General features: G+C 42.2%; 1 protein-coding gene across 1 annotated transcript in view; it reads left to right on the forward strand.

Moving 5' to 3' along the window:
* The window catches only part of ADCK1 (aarF domain containing kinase 1), a 150,245-nt gene that overhangs the window by 6,939 nt on the left and 121,159 nt on the right, over positions 1–22,147 (forward strand). The window lies entirely within an intron of this gene.

A 22,147-nucleotide genomic window follows, 5' to 3' on the forward strand; every position in this document is an offset into this window, starting at 1 on the left:
TGGGAAGTCCGTAAGATACTGACCAAGACCAGGGATGCTGAATTGAAAGAAAGGGGCGGAGAAGTGTTTCTACCATCCACTCTCGTTTCTCACAGAAGCACCTGCGTGTGAAGCATTTCTACCAGTCATGGTCCCTCACTGTCCTTGGGGTATATGCAGAAGAGCAACTGACTTTAATAACAATCTTGGCAAAACATAATTAAGAAGGCAAATCTACTGCACAAGTAATATGATATTATACCCCGAGGCCAAGCCCTTTATTCAGTTGTGTAGGTGAGGGGGTTTGTGTTCCTCTGTGCTGGGTCTTCCTGCCACACAGCCCTCCTTACCCAGGTATTAGCAGCTCAAAATGGAGGGCCCCACGTGGGTCAGAATTGGTGCTGCTCCAGTTGGCCAGGACCCATCTGCTCACTCCACTCTTGGTATTCCAGGTAGAGGGGAAAATTCATTCTCACAGAAGCGAGGACCTAACCTGATTCCTAACTAGCTGTGACTCTGTAGCCGCAAGTGAGGTGACAGGGTGGAGTGGTTAAACACACAGATTGTGAAGTCAGTGTCCGAAGTGGTTAAACACACAGATTCCGAAGCTCCTCTCCCGACTCGCTTATTTACTAGCTGTGCGTCCTGGGCATGCCACCTTGATGAGGGAGCATGAGGCAGGCTAAGGGACAAAGAACAAGCTAGCACAACCCCCCCCCCCCCCGCCGACCCCCAGGTGGAATATGTGTGATATTCCTCAGACACTCCTGGCTACCCGAGAACAAAGGAAAGGGGTTTAAGTGCTTGCCATGGTGAAGTGGGAAACTAAGGCAAATGAAAAATTAAATTCCCTTACTGACTAGAGCCCACTGACAAGTCCTTGAGACCGGCAGAGTGACCTCTCTCTAGGACCTTAGCTGCCTCAAGGATGACATTTTGCTGGGGGCAAAAGAGAACCTTAGCTTAACATTATCCCAAACTCCAGGATCCTGCAAGTCAATTTCTTTTATCTCAACTTCTCAAGATATATGCTGGCAATCATGCTCCAAGCTTATGGCCCCCCATATACACCTGAAGGGTCTCGTGACTGATGTTTTATTAAACGGTAATAAATGGCGTTTTCCTATCAACGGCTAGCCCCTCAAGGTCCTAGAAACCTTGCTTCCAAAATACCTTAGAGACTTGCTCTATCCCTGATCCCCTCCTAACCTGAGGGTATATAATGAGTTACCTGTCAGGACCCCAGTGCAGCTCTTCCTGCCAATGGGTCCTGTCCCCATGCTTTAATAAAATCACCTTTTTACACCAAAGATATCTTTAGAATTCTTTCCTGGCTATTGGCTCCAGACCCCAAGAACTCCCCATCACCCCAAAACTTCATCAACCTAACTTCTCTCTCAGTTTGCTTACTTATAACTGTTTGCATATCTGTGATGTTGGTTGTTATTTCTCCTCTCTCATTTGTGATTTTATTTATTTGGGTCCTTTCTCTTTTCTTTTTCATGAGTCTAGCTAGAGGTTTCTCAGTTTTAGTACTTTTTTCAAAGTACAGCTCCTGGTTTCATTGATCTGTTCTATTGTTTTTTTTTTTAGTTTCTATATCATTGATTTCTGCTCTAATCTTTATGATTTCCTTCTTTCGGCTGGCTTTAGGTTTACTACCAGCATTTTTCACAGAGTGAGAACAAGCAGTCCTAAAATTTGTATGGAACCACAAAAGACCCCAGATAGCCAAGGCAACCTTGAAGAAGAAAAGCAAAGCTGGAGGCATCACAATTCCAGACTTCACGTTATATTACAAAGCTGAAGTAATCAAAACAGTATGGAACTGGCACAAAAATAGACACATAGGTCAATGGAACAGAATCGAAAATCCAGAAATGAACCCTCAATTACATGGTCAATTAATCCTTGACAAAACAGGAAAGAATATCCAATGGGTAAAAGACAGTCTCTTCAACAAATGGTATTGGGAACACTAGACAGCAACATGCAAAAGAATGAAACTGGACCACTTTCTTACACCATGCACAAAAATAAATTTAAAATATATTAAAGATCTAAACATGAGACTTGAAACCATAAATATCCTAGAAGAGAACACGGACAGTAACCTCTTTGACATAGGACCTAGCAATTTCTTTCCAGATATGTCTCTGTAGGCAAAGGAAACAAAAGCAAGAATGGGGCGGGGCACCTGGGTGGCTCAGCGGGTTAAGCCTCTGACTCTTGGTTTTGGCTCAGTTCATGATCTCCACAGTTCTGTCAGTGCAGAGCCCGACGCAGGGCTCAGCCTCATGAACTGTGAGGTCATGTCCTGAGCTGAAATCAAGAGTCGGGACGCTTAACCAACTGAGCTACCCTGGCACCTGCCTCTTAGTTTTGATAATTCATTAGAGGGACACACAGAACTCACTGAAAGGTGTTATCCTCATGGCTTATTACAGGAAAAGGATCTAGATTCAGATCAGCTAAGGGAAGAAAGAAATGCATAGGGCAGAATCCAGGAGGATTCCAAATATGAAGCAACCAGCTGTCCTCTCCCCGTGTAGCCAGGACAGCATTGCTCTCCTGGCAGTGATACATGACAGTCTTCAGGGATTATTGCCAACCAGGCAAGCTCACCTGAGCCCTGACATCCAAAGTTTTTACTGGGTCTCCATCATGTAGGCGTGACTGATTGCTTATGTGGCTGATCTCAGTCTATAGCCCCTCCAGACATCTACTGATACTGGGTAACCTAGACCCCTACACTAAAGCACATTGCTGGACTTTCTGGCCATCCCCTACCCTGACTATTTGATGTGCCCAGTACCCACCCTAAATTATATTTTTAGACAATCTGGTGACCCAAGACTCCCAGGCAAACAACGATGCTCCTCTTAAGCATGACATTTCAAGAGCTTAGAAATTATTCCCCAGAAGCTGAGGACAAAGGTCAGATCTCTGTGCAAGGTTAAATTCTTGACTATAGAAACCTTGGAAACATTATGTTAAGTGAAAGATGTCAATCACAAAAGGCCAGATATAATTCCATTCATATAAAATTTCCAGAATAGACAGATGGTAGGGACAGAATGATTAATATTTACTGGGGGGGGGGGAGGTGCTCTGGGTGGCTCAGTTGGTAAAGCATGCGACTCTTGATCTTGGGGTCATGAGTTCAAGCCCCAATTTGGGTGTAGAACTTACTTAAAAAAAATTTACCTGGGGCTGGGTTGGGTAGGGGGTGGAGGATGGAAAAGGTGAGTGACTACTAGTGGGTACAAGGGTTTATTTTTGGAGTGTTGAAAAATTATATAGTGCTGATGGTGGCACAGCTTTGTGAATATACTAAAACCCACCAGTCTGTGCACTTTAGAAGGTGAATTTTATGGGATGTGAAATATATTGCAATAAAGCTGTAAAAGCAAAGTCAAGTAAAATGCAAAATTAATAAAATGAATAAATAACTGAATAAGAAGTATGACATAGTATGCCTTCATTAATTTTTTCCAAATTAAATTTAGAATTATTTTGACAAGTATTTAAAAAAATTTTTTAATGTTTATTTTTGAGAGAGAGAGAAAGAGAGAACGAGTGGGGGAGGGGCAGAGAGAGAGGGAGACAGAATCTGAAGCAGGCTCCTGGCTCCCAGCTGTCAGCACAGAGCCTGAGCAGGGCTCGAACCCATGAGCCAAGAGATCATGACCTGAGCTGAAGTCAGATGCTCAACCGACTGAGCCACCCAGGTGCCCGAGTAATTTTTTTTTAATGTTTATTTCTTTTTAGAGAGAGAGAGAGAGAGAGCATGCGCACGCGAGCGCGAGCATGAGTGGGGGAGGGGCAGAGAGAGGGGGACGGAGAGGATCCTAAGCTGGCTCTGTGCTGACAGCAGAGAGCCCAATGCAGGGCTGGAACTCACAAATCATGAGATCATGACCCTACCCGAAATCAGACACTCAATCGACTGAACCACCCAGGCGCCCCTGTTGAGTACTTTTTGAAAAGCTTTTAGGAATATTGTTATTGAGTTGACCATGAATTAACCTAGATTAGCTGATATCTTTACATTTTTATGTTTTAGGAACACTGTTTGGGTTCTGGCTTATTAAAATCTTCTTTCATCACTTTCAATAATATTTTGGAGTTTTCTTTATATAGATTGTACCCGTCTGTCAGGATATTGATTCCCAGGTATTTCATTTCTTAGTTACCATGAGTGCAATATCTGTTTTTATATTGTTACTAAAGATAACAGTAATTTTTATTAGACAAACTGAAATTGTTCTGGAATGCAGCAATTTTTGAGTAGAATCGATTATTCGACTCTAGATGACTTAAAGTTAGGGTGAACTTGTATGTGGTGGGACGGGCTCCTGCATTTCCTTCCTGGGACCGAGCTGAGCCGTTCTTCGTTTTGAGGTACAGGAAAGCAGCTTTGCTGTCAGCTGCTTCCCTCCCTGAGCTCTGAGACTTCCTGTTTAAAAGCACTGCAAGACCTGCTGACCCCATTTCTTTTCAGATTTAATTATTCTTTTTGAAAGCTGGCTCTAACCTGAAAGGGATTTGAAACGTAAGGCTCCAGTGGGGATGAAGCTTTAGACCCAAGATAACTATTCCTTTTTCTGTTGAATAGCCTGGCAGGGGAACAATTTGCCCCCTGCCCTGAGCGCTGTCATTTGTTTTGATCATTTTCATTCCTATCGAGTGTGCTGCCGGCTCAGAAGGCAGCCATCTGATATCTGAAGTGACTCCTTACATTACTTCCTTGTCTCTTCTCTAGTAGCAAGATATTCCACCTGAATATCCCCGAATGTGGATGAAGAAGCTTCAGTGTGTGTGCTTGGCTATGGATTTAATAACCCTAAAGGGGAAAATACTAGCACAATAAGAATAGTTATTTGCTGATGAGCTCCTCTGTGTCTAACTCATTTGCCCCTTAAAACCTTATGAATAGTTAAAACTCTTTTTTTTTTATGAGAAAGAGAGAGAGAAAGGGAAAGAGAGCGTGCAAGCTGGGGAGAGTGACAGATGAAGAGAGAGAATCTTAAGCAGGCTCCATGCTCAGCATGGTGCGTGACATGGGGCTTGATCCCACGACCCTGGGAATTTGACTTGAGCTGAAATCATGATTCAGACACTTAACCAACTGAGTCACCCAGGCAACCCAGTAGTTAATTCTTATTATCTCCATTTTACAGACCAAGTGATGGAGGCTTAGAGATGTTATGTAAATTGCCTGATGACAAATAGAAAGTGACCAATCTGGACCTTAGTTCCAGAGAATATGATCTTAACTACTATTCCATACTGGGCCTGGAGTGGAAGAGTCTAGTTTTCTTTATTTTTTTAATGTTTATTTATTTATTTTTGAGAGAGTGAGAGAGACTGAATGGGAAGGGGCAGAGAGAGAGAAAGAGAGGAGAGAGAGAATCCCAAACAGGCTCCATGCTGTCAGCACAGAGCCCGAGGTGGGGCTCGATCCCATGAACCATGAAATCATGACCTGAGCCAAAATCAGGAGTTGGGTGCTTAACCAACAGAGCCACCCAGGCACCCCTGATTCTACTTTTCTAAGAAATCTGGAGTCAGACTTGAGTTTGAGTCCCACCCCCTTTGCTTCCTAGCTCTGTATCCTTCAGCAAGTCTACTTACCTCATAAGGCTGTGAAGATGATGTGAGATAATGAATGAAAAGTTCTTACATGCTTGGGTCACAGTGAGTGCTAAATGGTTATCTGCTGTTATTCTTCAAAAATTTATCAAAAATTTGTCAGAAATTTTTTTTCTTAAAAAAATTTTTTTTTAATGTTTATTTTTGGTATAGAGAGAGAGACAGACAGAGCATGAGTGGGGGAGTGGTAGAGAGAGAGGGAGACACAGAATCCGAAGCAGGCTCCAGGCTCTGAGCTGTCAGCACAGAGCCCGACGCAGGGCTCAAGCTCAGGGACTGTGAGATCATGACCTGAGCCAAAGTTGGAAGCTCAACTGACTGAGCCACCCAGATGCCCCTGAAAAAAATTTTTTTCTGTACCAGCAAAAAAAAAAACAAAAAAAATTTTTTTTTTTCTGTACCAGACCCTGTGCTAATTTGGGGGACTCAGTGAAATACTGATAGCCCAAGTCCTAACAACCAGTGGATTGGTCCATCTGGGGCTTGTGGACTAAACCTGGTCTTCAGAAGTATTCTGTTTGTTCCCCACACATACACTTTAAACTTTTTGAATTAGTTGCAGATAATTCAAAATGGGGAGATTTCAATAAAATCTGGAATTACCACTGCTTTTGGAAAACAGCGGAGCTGGGCCTGCGTGCTCCCATGGTGGCAGTCCTCTAGAATGCATTTGGTCATGTGGCAATGTGGGCCACAGACCCCGCCACCCCCTGTTGCATCCAAAGCTGAGGGAGTCACTGGCTGTTCATTGTTGCAGCTGTACTGCTTTTCTTATGATAGAAGTAAAACCTTTCATTTACCTAGGATGCTCTCAAAAGAGATAAAAAGATGGGTCGAAGTGGCTGCATGATTTCAGACAAATGAATGATCTTTTTGTTTAAAAGCCAGGATTATTCTCATGTCTGACCGGCTTCACTTATTTTGATAATTTGCTTGGCCTCTGTAGGCATATGCATTTGCAGCCCCTGGTGTAAAAAGGTAACCTCACAATGTGATGAGTGCCATGCTGGAGGTAAGCCCAAAATGCTTTGGAAGTACCAACAAGAGTCCCTTCACCAGGTCTGGGAGTTCGGAGGATGCTTCCTGTAATATCTATCACCTGACCAGGGTCATATACTATTAGTGGGTGAGGCCTAGAAGGACAGTGGCAGAGGTTTAGGCAGTGGGTGGGGTTGAGAGGCTGTTTAAGCAGATGGAACAGCTTGAGAAAGTTCTCAGAGGTAGCAGCAGCAGACTTTGGATCTTCTTTGCCTATTGACCTGCCTTTGACCTTCTACCCTGACCCCTTCTCAGAAGGGGTCGTGTCCCTAGCTGTCACATCACTAACAAACAAAACATGACTGAACCTGGTCAATGGCCAAGTCCTTCTGGTTCCATATACCAGCTGCACTCACATCTTCACATTTCCCTGACTTACCAGAAGGACACACGTGTACCCTGGGGGACCACCTCTCAAAATTCCATCAACACAAGTTCCTAACAGAAGGAGTTTTCACATCCATCACTCAATTATACATCAACAATAATATAAAGCTATTCCTTTAGATGACAGTTTGAGAATATTCTAGTGTTTAAGTAACAGAAATCAGAATCTGTGTAGCTGGTGGAATTTACACCCCTCCATAAAATAAACTATCTACATGCTTGTTCCTGACAAAGGCAAATCAAAATTTTCCCAGGGCAATAAAGAGAAGCTTCCAGAGGTGAGAGTGTTTCTCTTTGAGCAGTCCAGAGGAGAGAGAAAGAATCTAGGATCTCTCAACTTGACAATGGAAGACTGTCTGAATGGTCAAGGCCAGGCTCAGCCCATAGGAAAAGTAATGATAGTGGGTAGACCCTGTGAACTTTTTTTTTTTTTTTTTTTTTTTTTTTGAGGGCGTGCATCCAGCAAGGGAACTAGCAGGTCTAGCTGTGACTGGTGGGAAGGTCAACTGAAAGTGAAGGACCGGTGCCTGTCCTTGCTCACAGACATGAGTCCGCTCCTACCAGGCGTCTGAGAGACATGGCAGAGGTTTCGTGAAGGCTTGAGGATGGAAGAGACTTCCCTTGCAGAGATCAAGGTCAAGTTCAACCTACAGTCAAGAACTTTGCTCCAAACCATAATAAGATACCATTCCACACTCACTAGGTTGGCCATAATAAAAGAGATAGACAGTAAGAAGTATTAATGGGGATGTAGAGAAATTGGAACCCTCATACATTGCTGGTGGGAATAAAGGGTGTAGCTACTTTGGAAAACAGTTTGGCAGTTCCTCAAAATGTTAAACATAGAGTTATTATATGACCTAGAAACCCCACTCTTAGGTATATACCCCCCAAAATGAAAACATGTTTCACAGAAACCTGTACATAATACTCATAGCCCAGCATTATTCATAATAGCCAAAAGGTGGAAACAACCCAAATGTCCATCAACTAATGAATGGATAAACAAAATGAATCTCCATGGGATAGAATATCATTCAGTAGTAAGAATGAAGTAGCAGCACATGATATGACATGTTTGAACCCTGAAAACATTATACCAAGTGAAAGAAGCCAGTCACAAAAGACCAGATATTATGATTCCATCCATATGAAATATTCAGAACAGACATGACCATGACAGAGCACGGGTTAGTGGTTGCCTGGGGCTAGGGCCAGGGTTGGGGGATCGGAAGGGGGGACCAGGAAAGACCAGTGACTGCTAATGGGTGCAGGTTTCATTTTACACTATTGGAAAGGTTCCTAAAATTAGATACTGGTGATGGTTGTACAACTCTGTGAATATAATAAAAACCACTGAATTGTACACTTTGAAAGAGTGAATTTTATGGTATGTGAATTATATCTCAATAAAGATGTTATTAAGAAAAAGATCTCTGCTCCAAGTTTCCTGAGACCCCCTGTGAGATAACTGGAAGCCACAATGGACTTTCTCCTTTTTTTTTTTTTTTTTAAATTCTTGAGCCTCTATTTATTTTTTTTTAAACTTTTTATTTATTTTTTTTTAACATTTATTTATTTTTGAGACAGAGAGAGACAGAGCATGAACGGGGGAGGGTCAGAGAGAGGGAGCCACAGAATCTGAAACAGGCTCCAGGCTCTGAGCTGTCAGCACAGAGCCCGACGTGGGGCTCGAACCCATGGACCGTGAGATCATGACCTGAGCTGAAGTCGGCCACTTAACTGACTGAGCCACCCAGGCGCCCCTGCGCCTCTATTTATTAACTCTGTATCTGCTGGTTTTTCTTAAGGTTCTGCCTTAGAGTATGCTCCATGAAGACAGACTCCTGGCTTTTACCACTAGTTGTGTGATATTGAGCAAGTTAGTGAACCTCTTGACTTCAGTTTCCTCATTTGAAAATGGAGATGGGGCGTCTTGGTGGCTCAATCCATTAGGTGTCCAACTCTTGATTTCAGCTCAGGTCATGATCTCACGGCCTGTGAGATCAAGCCCCAAGTCGGGCTCTGTGCTGACAGTGTAGAGCCTGCTTGGGATTCTCAGTCTCCCTCTTTCTCTGCCCTTCCCCAGTGCGTGCTCTCTCTTCTCTCTCTCTCACGTTCCCTCTCTCAAATAAATAAACTTAAAAAAAAAGCCAATGGAGATAATAATTGTACCTTCTTCATGGGTTAAGTGTGAAATATATGATAAATATATGAGTAAATACACGGAGCCTATTTAGAAGAGTACCTGGCACATAGTTAAGCTCTGCATGTATTTGTAATGATTAGTATCAGCATTTAGCACCTAGTAAGTGCCCTTTGAGTACTAGTTATTGTTATTATTAGAGAGGGTATTGGCTAACTTGTCTAAGACTTTCTGTTCTACTACTGATGAGCACTTGGGCGCTTACAATTTGGAGTTAGTAAAGAACAATGCTGCTGTGAATATTGGTGTGTCAGTTTCTCTAGGGTACATATACCCAGGAATGGATTGCTGAGTCATGGGGTATGCAGATCTTCCTGCTTGTGGATAATGTCAAACCAGTGTCAAAGTGGTTGATTCAGTTTATGTTCTCACCTCCACCACTTAATATGCTCACCTTGTAGAATTTTATATCTGGTATGTAGTGATGGCATCAATTTTAATTTGCATTTCCCTAATTAGTAATGAGGAGAGTGCCTTTGGTTTCCTCTTTTTTTAAAAATTTTTAATACTTATTTATTTTTTAGAGAGAGAGAGAGAGAGACAGAGGGCAAGCAGGGGAGGGGCAGAGAGAGAGGGAGACACAGAATCTGAAACAGGCTCCAGGCTCTGAACTGTCAGCACAGAGCCTGATGGGGGGCTCAAACCCACAAACCATGAGATCATGACCTGAGCTGAAGTCGGACTCTGAACCGATTGAGCCACCCAGGTGCCCCTGATTTCCTCTATTGTGAAGTTCCTGTTCTAATGTCTTGTCCCTTTCTTACAGGTTATGTGTCTTTTTCTTGTTGATTTGTGGGAATTCTTCATGTGGTTTGGAAACTAGCCCTTTATCTACCACATGTATTTCTATTGCTCTGCTTGTCTTTTTGCTCCAACATGGTATCTTTTGATGAACAGAAAATTGTGATTATTAAGCAAATTTATGAATCTTTTCTATTCTGGTTACTGCTCTTTGTGTCTTGTCTAAGAAATTCTTCTCTGTGCCAAGGTCTTGAACATGCTTCCTGTATTATCTTATGAAAGCTTTCCAGTTTTTCCTTTTACATGTAGGTCAATTCCACCTGGAACTGATTACCGTGCATGAGGTGAGATAGGAATGTAATTTCAATTTTTTCTACATGGATGCTCAATTTTATCAGCGCTCTGTATTAAAAAGTCTGCTCCTTCCTTACCGATCTGCAGGCCACCTCTGTCATGTAGCAAATGTCCATAAGTGTAGAACTGTTTGGGGTTTCTTTTATTCTGTTCCTGTTACAACTGGTCCTCTCACATTGGTCTCCTTATTCAGTAGCCTCAGATTTCAGTATTTCCTCTTGGATCTTTACCTTGAGAATCAGCCTGTCAAGTTCCACCCCCCCCCCAAAAAAAAAAAAATTAAAAGTCAAAAAATAAATAAAGCCATGTCCCCAACCAGTGTACATCTCAAGATCTGACTGGAGGGTAGTGGGCAGGAAGTCTTTCTGGAAGTGAATGAAGAAGCATGGAGATTTAGTTGCATCTCTTTTATTGGAAAGCTGCCTTATCCCAGGGACATTGGCATGGGGTTGAAAACAACAGACAGAGAAGGGCAGAGCTGCCAAAGTCACTAAAAACAGAGTCAGACCATGTCTTCTAAATCCTTCTTACCTTTGGGTGCTGCAGCTTTATCATTTTGACTTGAGGTTTCTTTGAGATCCAACCAGAAGCATCCTAACTTATCTTAAATACAGCTGGAATGCAGAGGTAAGTAAAAAAGCCTTTTCATGAAAAGGAAAGCAGCTGTCACAAAAGCTAAGAATTTTTTTCTATAGGAAGGTAATATGTAATAATAATAATGATAATGATGGTAGTTATAACTAACATTTACCAAGCCTGGCACCATGCTAAGAAATGTCCAGGTAATATATCATTACATTTCTGATCTTACTCAATGGCCATGATGTCCCAATGTTATTCTTTTCCCAGATCCAGAGAGGTCAGGTAACACTCACAATGTCACAGAGCTAATAGGATTCAAGGATAGGCCTGTCTGGCTTCAACACACTTATCAATTGCTCTTTGGACTCAGAATTCCTTATGAAATCGGGAAAATTAAAACCTCCCAGAAGGGTAAGGTTTGGTAAAAGGGGAATTCTACCTTACTCCTGGCAGGAATATAAATGGTTATAACCTTAGGGAACAGTTTGATAGTATGTATTAAATACCCGAAAATAATTTCTCTTCTTTTAACTACTAGCTCTACTTTTAAAAAAAGAGTGGGGCCTCCAAATAAACATTTTCAAGGATGTTCAGAGCAGCAAAATTTTTTAGTAGCAAAAATAGAGTTTTGACTAAATGTTAGGAACTAAAATACTATTGTAACTATTAAGAATAGTGTTTTAGAATTTTTAAAAACATTTATTTATTTTTGGGAGAATGAAAGCAGGGAAGGGACAGAGAGAGGAGGACAGAGGGTCTGTAGCAGGGTCTGCACTGCCAGGTTGACAGCAGTGAGCCTGATGTGGGACTTGAACTCACAAACCACGAGATTATGACCTTAGCTGAAGTTGGACGCTTGACTGACTGAGCCACCCAGATGCCCCTAGAATTTTTAATGACAAGGAAAAATATACTATCTTAAGTGAAAGAAGCAAATTATAAAACAATATTCACAGCAGGATTTCTGTTATATTTAAAAAGCAAGAAGGGTATACAGCAAAATGATAGTAGTGATTATCTCTGTGGGGTGGGATTATGGATAATTTAAATTTTCTTCTTTTACTTTTCTGAAAATTTCAAGTTTCAACCATGAATATGCTGAACATTTTATTAAAAATCTCAAACATAGGGGCGCCTGGGCGGCTTAGTCAGTTAAGCCTCTGACTTCGGCTCAGGTCATGATCTTGCACTCTGTGAGTTCGAGCCCCATGTCAGGCTCTGTGCTGACAGCTCAGAGCCTGGAGCCTGCTTTGGATTCTGTGTCTCCTTCTCTCTCTGCACCTCCACCTCTCATGCTCTCTCTCGCTCTCTCTCAAAAATAAATAAACATTAAAAAATTTAAAAAAAAATCTCAAACATACTCAAAAGTAGAGAGAACAGAAAAATGAACCTGATGAATTTACCACCAGCTTTAATATTTTTCACCATGGGGGCAATCTTGCTCATGGTACCCCTGCCACTCCGTTCCCCAGATTATTTTGAAGCAAATCTCAAATATTGTATTTTATTTGCAAATATGTCAGCATTCTTCTCTAAAAGATACGGACTCCTTTTCAAAAACCACAAAGTACCAGTATTATACCTAAATTTAAAAAATAATGAATTCTTCAGTATCATTAAATATCTACCCAATTTTGGTCTTTCTCTGATAGTCTTAAACGTTTTTGTTTTGTATGTTTCTTGTATGTTCTTGGTTTTGCTGTTTTAATATATATATATATATATATATATATATATTTTTTTTTTTTCTTATTTGAATCAAGATCCAAATAGGGTTTATCCATTGTGACTGGTTGATGTGTCTCACATCTCTTTTATAGTTTCTTATTTTTTTCATGCAATATTTTGTTGAAGAAATTTGATAATCTGCCTCCTAGAGTTTCCTATAGCTTTGATTTTGCATCTTTGTGATATTGTTCTTCCTCCATTTCCTGTAAATTCTTCATTAGCTCTAGAGGCTTGATCAGATTCAAGGTTTTGTTTGGCTTTGTTTTTGTTGTGGGGCTAGGGGAGGGACAAAGCAACTTCATGCATGATGGTGTTTACTTCTATCAGGAAAATCCAAAGTCTGGTAGTCTTTCTTGTGATGTTAGCAGACATTCATGATCATTGCTACACCCATAAATCATTAGGAATTGCAGAATTGTGATGTTCTAATTGTCATTTCTTTTTTATTTATTAGCCGGCATACTTTTATAAAAGAGAATTTCACAAAGGAAAAAGAGAATGAATGCCAGATTCTTTCTCTTTAATGACCCATTTTAAAAATAATTAGGTGGTTTTCTTGCATTCTTCAGCGATGACTTAAAATTTTTTTTTCTTTTTGGAGTACCATCATAAACTCACAGAGGTAAAGATATTTGATGTGTTTCAATCCATTGATATTTTTAGCAGATTATCAAATTGTCCCATCCTTTTGCAAGTGGAGGCTCTTCATGTTCACTTCTGAGTTTTTCTGACCTAATCCTAGTAGTCGTCGATAGCTTCCACGCTTTCTGGTATGACAAGATATTTCAGGATCATCTTATCTCATACATTTCCATCCCCAGGTGTGGAATGAGGCTCTAAAGAGCCTAGATTTCTTTTAGTGGGACAATTGGTGTACTAGGAAGTGGTAAATAAATGCTCTTTAATAAAAAGAGTACCAGAGACTGGATGGTGAATAATGGTACAAAATGAATAGAACTGTAAGAGTATCACCACCCAGGACCCCTTTAGAGAGGGAGACATCAACAGAAATGTCCTCACCATATCATGGACATGACTCCATGTTTTCACCAAGAAAACTTACACTCTGTTCAGCAAACTTATTTTACAAGGAAGTGTAAAACTTTTAAAAGGTTACATGTGTGGGTAAGTCCTAGTTACCTGCAAAATTAACATAAATAGAATGTTTCATTCACTTCAATAGTAGTTCTCAGGCTCATGCTGAGAATACAATCATTTAGGGAGCTTGTCAAAATACAGTTTTCTGGGCTCCACTCCAGACAGTCTGAATCCAGGGAGTAGTGCTTGGAATTTGTATATTACTAAGACGTCCAAGTGATCTTGATGCAGGTGGTCCTAAAAACCACCCTTTAGTGAACTCTGCCAGATAGATAGATAGGTAGATAAAGTAAGGGGAGGAGGAGAGATGCTTTTTAAGAATGTTCCTGGGAGTGTACTTATGAGAATTAAATCACATTAAAAAAATTTAGTGAGTCTCATTTTCTGATTTTAAAAGGATTTTATTGTCTGTGAAAATTTGAAAAATAGTAAAACAGAATAAAATAACCACCTGCAATCCTATTCCCCAGACACAATGTGCATTAAGTAGATATATCGCCTTCCAGCCTTCCTAGGGGCATTTCGTTGCTCTTTTTCCCCAGCAGACACCATCACTGACTTGCCTGGGGGCACTCAGCTAGTAAGTGGGAGAGCCCACACTGGAACCCAGCTGCTGAACCTGAACTTCATTACGTTCCATTCTAACTGAAACAGAGGAGCTCCCTGTCCGCCACCCCCCCCCCCCCCAGTATTACTTTACACATGTCTATATAGCATTTTTAAAATTGATTGTAAAATTAAAAAACAATAATCTGTGTCTACCATCAGACTACGGGATTCTCAGCATGGCAGGAAAATCATATTATTTACATCAGTATCTTCAAAACAAGGTGCTTAATAATGGCTCAGCACCTGGGACATAGTAGATACCCGACAACTGTTTCTTCCAGGTGGGAAGGGGGAGACAATTAGGTCTTCGTGGCCTCTTATGGAACTGAACTTCAGGTGCCCTAGATTTTCCCAGACTGGCTTGGTTTTCTCCCAAAGAAGCAGTTTGTAGCATCCCAGTATTCAAGAAACAGAGGACCTTTGTGAAACCATGATGTGGGAACGTGTGAGGGTGTAACCTTTCAGACATTTCCTGTTGAGGCAGCTTCCTTCTGCCCTGTTAATTTTCTGGAGGATGGGGCAGCTGTGAACTGTTAGCAGCCAACACTCACAGGAGCTGAGTAATGGGGATACTGGCCTGGTAAAGGGGACCTGGGCAGAACACTAAGCATGTGTATTACACCACCAAAAAGTACCTAGTGTATGCCAGGGGCACCTGGTGTATACCATAGTGTATACCATAGTTGAGAAAGTCCCAGTGTAGAGAATGGCATAGTGAATGCGGTGTTTTAGGTGGTGTTTTGTGGAATGTCTGTGAGGGGGAGGAGTCTGGAGAAAGGGGGACCAGATGGAAGTCTGTGGAAGAGTTTAGATGTGGGATGTGTGGGGAGCCTGACAATGCTTGTGGCGACAGGAATGGCGAGGAAGGAGAAAGAGGGAAAGATAGATGGAAGGGTCAATAGCCTCAGTGAGGTGGGACTGAGGAGAAGGAAGGGAAAAGGAACCTGGGAGAATAGCAGGGTCTGGGCAGCCATCGAGGTTCAGGGCGAAGAAGCTAGCTTGGTCCTTCTGTCAAGACCGAGAGAACAAGTCTCTAACACTAATGTTTGTGGGAATATCTTCTCCTTTGCTTTTGTCCAGAATATCCATTGTTAAAGATAAGGATTTGCTCCTCCACAGATTTCAGTCAAAGGGGCCTCCTGATAGATAGCCATCAAAGCCCATGTGCCCTCCTCTTCCCACAGAAATGCTAACCCACCCACCTGCCCCGTCAGCAGGGTAGGGCCAGGGTGTCAGCAGCTCTTGTGGGAAGCTATAAGACCCTTGCCTCTCTCAGGAGGGTTGAATTAGCCCTTGACATGAGTCACATTTCCAATTGCCTTTCTTTTTTGATAAGAGGGTCCTCACTGTCTCCTCTGCCTCCCTTTCTTGGCAACAGAAGGGTGGTGTGAGATTTAATTTCTCAAGAAAATTAAAAAAAAAAAGACACAAAGATCCCTAGTCTCCATTTCATGTGAGCTAAGATCTTCCTTGGGTGTAGAGGGTCAGTGCAGACAAAGGCACCCTGATCACTTGTCATAGTTTCTCTCTCTAATTATAGAAAGTATTTAGTTATTGTTCCATAATTGCTCATTGCAGTTGGGTTTGAGCATTGTGGTTTTTTTTTTTTTCTTTTGTTTTTGTTTTGACAAAAGCCTGCTTTTCTGATGAGTTGTTCTTTTTTTCTGCTTTGGTCCACTGCCATCCCAGTCCCTGGCTATTCCACTACATATCTGAAGGAGGTGGCATGGTATTTCTGGAGAAGCCACTTTACCTCATCAAATTGTTTTCATGGCTTCCCCACTCCTCCCAGTTGCGTAATAGAGAAAGGGAATTAAATTTATTGAACATCTACTTAGTCTTTGGCGGGCAATGTACTAAGCCCTTGCATAGGCTGTTTTATCCGGTCCTTATAGCAAGCCTGAGAACAGATATTATTATCCCCAATTTACAGAAGAGGAATCTAAGGCATTTTTTAATAGACTTTGGCTAGTAAAATAGTGTTGTTGATGCTTCCAGCGCTGTGGGAGAATTGGGAATCCTGCTCCCTTACTCTGAAAGTGCCTATCTCTAGGTCCCCTGCTAGTGGTAGGGCTTGGTGGGGAGGCCTGCAGGACTTTGATAGGAGGTGGGATTCCTGTGTTGTGGAGTTCCTGTGTTGAGGTCTGGGATTCTGTGACATGGAGAAATTTCTGATGTCATGGTAGCAGCAACAAGGAGGGAAGCCACCTCACCACCAAGGGGGCAGTAGCAGAAAGGGTCCTGCGGGAAACAGGGGGCATGTTCAAGGGTTTCAATGCAGGGTGTTGAATGAACGAATTGTTCAGTGGAGGCATAGGCAGTTAAGGGAACCAGCCAGTGGTGGGGAAACAGCTAGAAACTGGCACAGCAGGAAGCCATCAACGCTCTCAGGTCTAAGGGGGCACAGTGTGGGAATGGTGGTGTTCCTGCAACCCAATGAGAGCTGGGGCTGGGCAGAAGTGCCCCAGCGGAACTGTGGCAGGAGAGGAACCCAGCCTCTGCTGGAATGCAGACACAAAGGGCAGGAGCGCACACAGGATTCAGTGTGTGTGTGTGTGTGTGTGTGTGTGTGTGTGTGTGTGTGTGTGAACAGATATACAGATACCTGGGCCTCTCTCTCCTTGGGCCTATCTGTCTCCTGCTCCTGTCTCCTTCTCTCCTTGGGCCTATCTGTCTCCTGCTCCTGTCTCCTGCTCCTACCACTGGCTAAACCACTTTAAGAGGACAGGGGAGCCCCTGGGGATGCAGCTTGCGCTGGTCAGTCTCCTGGGCACAGGGCAGGGCAGAGAAGGGTGGAGAGAGGACCTCTGGCAGGATACAGAGGATATTCAGTGTAGGGGCTTACTCAGCTATGCCCTCTGTGTCAGTCTATAGGAGGTTGGACATTGCTTCCAGACTCAAAGAATCATGGAATGTGGAATGCTGGAAGAGACTTTAGAGTTCTGCCCCTAAAATTCCTTTGCTTTACTAAAGAAGATCCTGAGTCCGAGGGAGGAAAAATGACTGGTCCAAGGTCCAAGGTCGGCAGCCAACAAGTAGCATAGGCAGGACTGGAACCAGCTAACCAAACTCCTAGTCCATCCTCCCTCTTAACTGAAAGCTGTGGCCACTTAATGGTTGATAATAAAGGATTACTGCTGAGCCAGCTTGCCTATTTCCTGTTAAAACTGCTCAAAGACCTCAGGGCCATAGATTACCTTGGCCCCAGAGACATTTGCCTCAAATGATTCCTTTTAAATATACCTATGATCAGAGTGAACTGCTTATTCCAAAGTATGGGATGCGGAGTCAGATTTGTGGGGTGGAATCCCAGTTCCACCCTTACAGAGTGATCATGGACAAGCTGCTTAACTCTCAGTGCCTTAGTGTGCTCAGCTATAAAGTGGGGGTAATAAAGATGTCTAGCTCATATATCATGAAGGTAATATGAGAAAATATACTTAAAGCACTGAGACTAGCAGCTGGAAATATTAAGTGCTTGATAAATGATAGCATATATATGCAAATATAACATTTATATATATAAATATAGTATGTCCCATATATATGTATATATGTATATTTATGGAATATATATGGGATATGCACACATATCTCTAGTAAACTGATTTAGAATTCTGGTTAAGAATTCATTTGGTTCTTTTTATCAGCTGTTTCTTGCAAGGAATTTTTTTTTCTTCCTCATGACAGATAAGGAAACTGAAGGGTGTGACAATTATATCTCAATAAAGCTGGAAAAAGAATAAGAAAACTGAAGAGCCTGTGTGATGTGCCTTTTGTGGGATCCTTCAGCCAGTCAGGGGCAGATAAGAAATCCCTGCTCTCCATGTCACTCCAGCCCCTGGCTTGGAAATGAATTCCAGATTACTCATCTTGATTTACTTCTTCCCAGGTGTTAAAAAATATCCCTTTAAACTCCCATCAAGTCCAGGCCAGTCTGGCCATCCCACGGGGCAGGCTGAGCAGGTTTCTATCTCATGGTCATTGATACCTAGAAGTGTCCAGAGCCAGCAGGCCTTGCTCTCTTTCCAGCCCTAACCTCTGCTCTTTGACCCTAGCACACAAATGTATATGGCCTATGGATTGGCCTGCAGACTTTCTGGCAAATGTTCAACTGCCCTCTGGGTATCTGGAGGCTGACCTTCTGGTCCTGGATCTAGGTTGATTGCTTTTCTCCTGCTGGAACACTCTCTGTCCTGGGCAGGTGCTAATACAAGCTCCAGCCCTCCAGCTCAAGTCTCCTTCTGTGGTTGTTACCCAACCAGGGCATTGTTCATCTTTGGAATACTGGTGGGAACCAAATGCAGCTTTCTTGCTTCCTCTACTACAGGCCCTAAGACTTTCTCCCTCCTGCATAGCACACAATTCCCTTATTACTCTCTCTGCAGTAATGTTTTCTCATTGTCTTAAGCAAGAATCTTGCTCCTTGGATTCTCTTGCTTTTCCTCTGGTTGGCTGCTGTGTGACGCTTCCTTCCAGATAGTCCACTTCTGAGACAAGACACACAGCATCCTGAATGAATGCCTCTCATGAACAGCATTCTAAATATTCAGTTTACTAACCCCAGGCCTTACTGCCTCAGAAACTCAACTGGGACTTTGTGGTCGGTTGTGAAATAAGTTAGCCACTTCCCCTGATAGCTTTGGTTGCTCAGTGCATTTTCTGTTTAGCTTCTTGGGTCATATCCCATCTCAACAAAATCCTTCAATGGCTTTCTAGTGCACTTGGACTAAAATCCAAACGAGTGAGTGCTCCGAGGTCCTCTACCTGCCTCTCCTACCCCCTCCTATACCATTCTCTCTGTTTCAGTTCCACTAGGCTCCTCTCTGTTCCTCAAACATGCCAGGCTCTTTCCTACCCCTGGGCCTTTGCACTTGTGTTCCCTCTGCTTGGAATACACTTTCTCATCTTCCTCATGGCTGGTTCGCTCATCCATCAGGTTGCAGTTTCCTCAAAGACACCTTGCCTGACTTCTCCTTCCAAAGACGCCATCTCTGGCCTCTGTTTAGTTATTCTTTATCACACACCCCTACTTCTTTCTTTCACAGGGCTTATTATGTCATGCAACGATCCTGTTATTTCTTTGCTTATCTGTTGTCTATCTCCTTTCTAGGCACCGAAGATCTAAATCCCTGCTCTCATGAAGCTTTAAGTCCAGTGGAGGAAACAGATAAAAGCCATCTAAACAAATGAATAATATACAGATGAGTGTTATAAAGCAAGGTAAGGGGATACAACGTGTCTCAGGGAATGTGTAGCATTGGTGGTGGTTAGATAAGGGTAGTCAGGGATGGCCTCCCTGGAAGGGTGACATTGGAACAGAGAACAGATTGCTGGGATGGAGCAGACCTTTGAAATTATGGGGGAACAGCAAGTGTAAGGGTCTCATGGCAGCAGCCAGTTTGGCAGGTTGAGGAACAGACAGGAAGCTGGTTAGGCTGGAGTGGCCTGAGCTGGGAGGGAGAAGGGTGGTGAGGGTGGAGACGGAGGGAGTAGGAACAGGCCCAGGGGTGCCATGTGAGTTAAGAGTCTGGATTTTCTTCTAAGCTTAATGGAACATGTCTTCACAGCAATATCTGGTTTTCAAAGCACATACCCCATCTCACCTGATCCTCACAAGGACCTCTGAGGCAGGTAGGACAGATGGTGGTTAACACCTTTTATCAAGAAGGAAACCACCATTTTATCATTTTACCATTGGTAAATCAAAAGGAAGGTCAAGCTCTGCCAAATTAGAAAACTTACTTTAAGTCACACAGTCCAAACAAGACTCTTTAACTCAGTGGTGTCTAACGTTGACTGTGCATTGAAACCATCCGGAGAGTTCTACAAAATAGTTACACCTGGGTCCTTTCCCCAGAAAATGACTTAAGAGGTCCAGGGTGTGGCCCAGGAGGATTGTTAAAGCTCTCCAGGTGATTCTAACCTGGCTGAGAACCACTGTTCTCAATCCACCCACTTTTCACTACACGAACTGCCTCCTTGACAGAGCTTTCCACTAAGCTGCCCATTAAAATCACTGAGGGAGCTTTCTAAGAATTACAAAGGGAGATCCACATCCCAGACTAGACTCTAAAATCAGAAATTTCTGGGGCTGGGGCTCACAGGCTTGTTTATAAAAGTCTTATTTCCCTATCTGTGTTGGAGCTCCCCACATTTATTTTTTGATTTTTCCTATCTGCTGTTGTCTCTTGTTCCCTTCGGCTTTTATGACTTTTTTATTTCTTTCTTGTCATTTTCAAGGGATTTCAGGAAGGAGTGGATTTAAATGAGTATACTCAACATACCACGTTGAATTGGAAGACTTAAAAATTATAATAAATTTTTTTTACATGTTTAAGTAATTAAATTTTAGTTGTGAAAGTTATATGCACATTCATTGTAAAAAAAAAATTCAAATATGATACAAGGGCACAGAATGCAAACTGAAAGTTCTCTAGCCTCCCCTCCCCATTTCCATTCCTCAGGGTAGCTGTTAGCCTGCTGGTAACATTTTCATAGTTAAACTTAGGGGGGCAATTAGAGGAACCATATTAAGTTTTTAATATATTTATTCTGTCTTCTCTCTCTGGTTTTAAATTTCCCATTTTAATTTAAATACCTTTATGTCTTTTACTGTATTTTACTGCATTTTTATGCTTTTTTTTTTTATAGGATTTTTTTTGATGCCGACAACTTTCTCCAGGGGAGCCCCTATTCAGACTTTAATTCCCAGCCTCCAAGTCAGTTCTTAGTTTATGGAGCATTTCAGAATCTCCTGGGCAAAATTACTGCTCCCTTCTTTGTGTTCCTATATCACTTTGTTCATGGCTTCAGCTCACACTTCTTACACTGCTTGAAAATTATTCATGTTTTTATCTTAGCATGCATACACTGCCCATGTGAGACAGTGGGGCTGTATTACGCAATTCTATACTATTGCTGTCTCTGTACTGCAATTGTCTTAGTCTGCGGCTTGTTTTGTAATGCTTGTCGATGAAGAGAAGTTATTGAATTTAATGTTGTCCAAATTTATCAAGGTATTAAATAGTTTGTGTCATTTAATAAACCCTATCCTGAGATCACAGAATGTTTTCCTTTATTTTCTTTTAAAACATCTTATTTTGCTTTTCCCGTTGAAAGTCTTTAATCTACCTGGAGTGAGGAATCCAACAGATAACTAGTTGTTCCAGCTCATATACTGAATAATGTGCCTATCCCCACTGACCTATAATGCTAGCTCTATCATATATCAAGATCCCACCTATTCCTAGATCTGTTTCTGGGTTCTCTAGGCTGATTTCTTCTCTCTCTCCCCACCCGGGATCTTTATACTAATACTAAATGGCCTCAATTTTTTATAGCATTATAATAAATATTGATGTATGAAAGGCCAAGTCCTTGAAACATGTCATTCTCCTCCAGGAGTGTTTTGGTTATGCTTTACCCACCCCCCCCTTTTTTTTTGCATATAAATTTTAGATTAGCTTGTGAAAGTCCAGGCAAAATCCTGTTGGAAATTTGACTGGAATTGATTGAATTGATAGATGACCGCCCCCCCCCCCCGCCCCCATCTCTGCTCCCCGGGGAGTGTCTCAAGAGATATTTGTGGAATGAACGTCTGATGAATGTCTCCAAAGCACATCTTATAAACATGCGATGCAGGTCAATGAATGAACGAAGGGGGGGCCAAAGATAACTAAGATCAATCAGCACATTCTCACCACTCGGCAACTGTCAGTGAATGTCTTCCTCTCTTGTTCTAATACCTTATTTGAAATGCACAAGCCC

Source organism: Panthera pardus, unplaced genomic scaffold (genome assembly GCF_024362965.1).
Source record: "Panthera pardus isolate Hobbes unplaced genomic scaffold, ASM2436296v1 HiC_scaffold_24, whole genome shotgun sequence".
In the NCBI taxonomy this organism is placed as follows: Eukaryota; Metazoa; Chordata; class Mammalia; order Carnivora; family Felidae; genus Panthera; species Panthera pardus.